At 47.7% G+C, this 4,195-nt stretch overlaps 1 protein-coding gene across 1 annotated transcript in view; it reads right to left on the bottom strand.

Annotated features, from left to right (window-relative positions):
• Positions 1-4,195, bottom strand: part of st3gal3a (ST3 beta-galactoside alpha-2,3-sialyltransferase 3a) — a 1,052,507-nt gene that overhangs the window by 744,637 nt on the left and 303,675 nt on the right. The window lies entirely within an intron of this gene.

Genomic DNA, 4,195 nt, shown 5'->3' with positions numbered 1-4,195 from the left:
CTGAGCTTAGGAGGAACTTCTTCACCCAAAGGGTTGTGAATCTATGGAATTCCCTGCCCAGTGAAGCAGTTGAGGCTCCTTCATTAAATGTTTTCAAGATAAAGATAGATAGTTTTTTGAAGAATAAAGGGTTATGGTGTTCAGGCAGGAATGTGGGGCTGAGTCCATAAAAGATCAGCCATGATCTCATTGAATGGCGGAGCAGGCTCGAAGGGCCAGATGGCCTACTCCCGCTCCTAGTTCTTATGTTATCTTTTTCAGAGCGGATTCCTACTTCCATTCTCAAACCAGATTTTTACTAACACTGAATCCCTCACTGCAGCACAGTTATTTGATGAGTTAGCAAATGTCACCAGTTTAGCTTCATGGTTTATTTGTTTTGCTGGAGGATACATTTCTGTTTTCCATTGGCATGCACAGTCAACTCTGTGTAGGCATGTCTTAAACTCCCACACATCGTCTTTGCAATGCAGCCAGTATTGCCTGCTTGATCCCATGCACTGACATACAGGATAAGTTAAGTAAAACATGGGTTTCTGGGGTGAAACATTGAGGCTGAATACAAATGCAAGTATAGCATTTTGCAGCTGAAAGGCGGGGGACGTTCCACTTTTACATCCGAAATCATATCGGCCCTGGAAGAATTGGGCCATCTTCCACCTCATGATCTACAGAAAGAATGTTCTCTTGAATGATCAGTTCTAGAATCTTTCCCATCACGTAGATTAAACCGACTGGCCTACTGTTGTTGGGTTCATCTTTTAAACCCTTTTTGAATAAGAGTGTAACATTTGCAATTCTCCAATTCCCTGGCACCATCTCCAAGTCGAAGTGTAGCCACCTGTGTTGGCCACTCCCGACTTAAAATGGAGAACCGCAAAGGCTGAAGGGAAATTCAGCCAACACAGGCAAAAACTAGCAGGCGCAAGTTACTATGTATTAGACTCTGCAAAAATCCAGACAGCATCGATACAAGCAGCCATCTGCATAGTAATGTAGCAGCCATCTACATAGTAATGAGCGATCCCCGGGAACAATCGAAACATTTAAGGTAAACAAAGCCAAGCCATACTCCTCGGCGCTAGCAGGAGCCAACACAAAAGAGGTTAACGGACATTTAAAGACCGCCCAACTATCAGGGAACAGCTCCAGTATTGGAGAAATCGAACCAAGCGATTGGAACAAAGTCCAATCACTTGGAACCAGGTACGGGGTCTGCCCCGAAGGGTGGGAAGCCCCTGGGGACTATAAAGTAAAGCCCCCAAGTTCAAATCGTCCTTCTTGACCGGGTCACTCAGGAACACAAAGAAACCCTTGACAGTGACCTGTCCAGCTGCCTCCAAAGAAGTAAGTCTCAAGTCAACGCTCGCTACGAGATAGGTGCTCCTAGCTACCAGTCCTAACCAGCTTTTGAATCCCGCAGTTTCAGAACCCGAACGAAAGGCCATTTGTTCACCTGACCTGGTGGGCCAGTCCGAAGCTAAGTATTGGCCTGTTAGTGATAGAAGTAGCTTAGAAAGTGGAGTTTATGCATGAGTAGCGATTTACTGTGTATAATAAATGTGTATTGATTTGAATCTTACTAATTGGGGTGTTGAGTTATTGATCATTACTTGAACTTGAACCTCGTGGCGGTATCATAAAGATACCTGGCGACTCTAGAGCAAAGGTTATAAAACAGAACCAATTGAACCAACCAAAAGTTAGCAACATATTACTGGCGACATCCTGACGGGACCCGATCTGGAAGTGACTTAACCACTCCGGGAGAACCCAAAATTTGAATTAGAAATCCAATTGGGAACAGAAGAACCACAAGCGTTCAAGCAGTTCTGATCAATCTCCATAATTCGGAAGTGTGTTAATGCATGCGCAACTAACAGGGCGATAAGGTAAACTGATAGATTTTTTTTTTGTTGCGCCAAAACTGTCGGGAGTTTGCATTTCGGAAAATAGCGAAAGACGTACCCGTAATTACAGCACCGCCTTAATACCCCTTGTTCCAAATTTCAAGAGAAGCATTTAGAAAGGAAAGATGGCAATGCAGGCAATGCAACGCCTCATGAACCCCGAAGAGTTTGTGGTCGCAGCGACTAGCAGTAGAGTAGGACAGTGTCCCGTTTGGGAAGAGGAAATCAGAAAGTACCTCAAAGGGAAAGGATGGCCCCTTTGGAGCGAATTCTGTGAAAATGAGGAAACCGGTCCCGGGAGTACAGGACATACTTGGTGGGAGAACCTGAGTGAGATTCACAAGAAGAACTTAGGAAAAGCTCGCAAGCCGATGCCAATCGTGTCCTGTTTGGCACAATTGCGAGGCACAGAGGACGTCGTTAGGACACTCCGGAAAGAGATAGAAGGCATACATCGAATGAGCAAGGTCGATGTCAGTGAGGGAGAGAATGTAGAATTAAGGAGGAAGTTAGCGGCAAAGGATGGAGAGGTGGATGATGCCAAGGGGGCACACCAGTCTTGTCTGGCGCACTTAAGCAGCTTCCAATCCCAGTATGAAAAGACCTATCAGGACACGCAACGTGCAGTCCTGGTACGAGAGGAAACCGAGAAGCAGGTAGAGGCATTGCAGAGGCAATGTAGTGACCTGAAGGCAGCGTTAAGAGCACTCCATGCTGCCACCACAAGCAAAGACAAAGCTCATTAGACCACGCAAAGTGCCGGAAGCAAATTGCAGAACTGCAATCTCTGCTTTCAGTTCAAAAAGGATTCCAGGAAACCTTTGGATCACAGCTAGATGAGGAAGATGATTGGGAAGAATTGAGCGAGACAGCGCAGTGATATGTTCAGGGAACATGTGCGCAGGGAAAGCCCCAGAAGAGAAAAGCGCCCCAACCCCCCACAGAGCAGATAGTTCAGGCTCCAATGAACCCAGTAACCACCCACCGCACAACCACATCGGACGACACGGAATTTCTGTACATCACCCCCTTAACAGTGACCCAATTACGGGACGCGTGCGATTAAAATCAAACCGTTCCTCCCCACCTCAGACGCCCATCACTTCTTTGCCAGAGTAAAACAGCAGGCTACCATGTACGGCCTGGATGAGCGAGAGCACGTGAAGCTCACAGTTTTGAGTTTAGACCCTTCGGTCGTAGCAGCCCTTCCCGACCCACAGAATGTAGGAGGAGGCACCCTTGCAGAAATGCATACCGCAATCCGAGACGCGATCGGGTATAATCGGGGTGACCCTGTAGAAGGCCTCAATAAGTGCAGGCAAAAGAAAGCCGAGCACCCCACAGCGTTTGCTGGACGCTTGTGGATCCATTTCGCAGCAGTTTTCGGAGACTTAGACCGCGCCCATTTGTCCCCAGACAACATGGCCAAATGGACCCGCACCCTTATCTCCCATGCCATAGAAATAGGACAAAAAGCTTGAGCCAATTATGATCCCTCAGAGGAGGCCCATAATGAGAAATGGGTTGTAAAAACATTGTCCCGCGCCTGGGAGCAATCTGTTCAAAACAAACTCACAAATAAAAATCCCGAAGAACAGCAGGCAGAAGCAGACATACAAGTTAAAACACACCAGAACCCTGCATGGGTAAATGAAGGCAGGAACAGCCCCCCCCCCCCCACAGAAGCCACAGGAGTGTTACAACTGTGGATGCTTAGGACACTTTGCAAGAGAATGCCACAGAGAGCCCAGCAGGCAGGCACTCTGAATAAGAATAGGACAGAGCCCATACATAGCGTTAGCACCCATTCAGATCAGACGGACCTGAACGGAACGGACTGACTGTGTTCGGGCTCCCCCAGTTGGGTCTGCGACACCCTTTGGGATAGGTACGGCCGACCAGTAGTTGCAGCAAAGATACGGGGACAGCCCATCGAGTTTCTCTGGGACACAGGAGGGTCCCGCACCACAATCAATTCCTCCACCATGTTTCAAAAAGACACGTGGCCCACTACAGCCACCATCACCCTCAGCGGCTTTACAGGCCACTCACAGCAGGGACACATCACAGCCCCTGTACCCATTCAGAGTGGCAATATAATGACAAAGCACCCCATAGTTTTAGTCGATCTACCCCACACAGCAGAACACATTTTAGGCATAGATTTTATGAATTCCCACAACCTATCCTTTGATCCAGTCAATCAATGTGTCTGCGAAATGGCAAAATCTACAAGAGCCCCCGCAATGCTCACCATAGGAGAATACGGCAACAAGATTAGCGCA

This window comes from Scyliorhinus torazame, chromosome 7 (genome assembly GCF_047496885.1).
Source record: "Scyliorhinus torazame isolate Kashiwa2021f chromosome 7, sScyTor2.1, whole genome shotgun sequence".
Lineage (NCBI taxonomy): Eukaryota > Metazoa > Chordata > Chondrichthyes > Carcharhiniformes > Scyliorhinidae > Scyliorhinus > Scyliorhinus torazame.
This window is presented reverse-complemented; position numbering and strand designations above follow the sequence as displayed.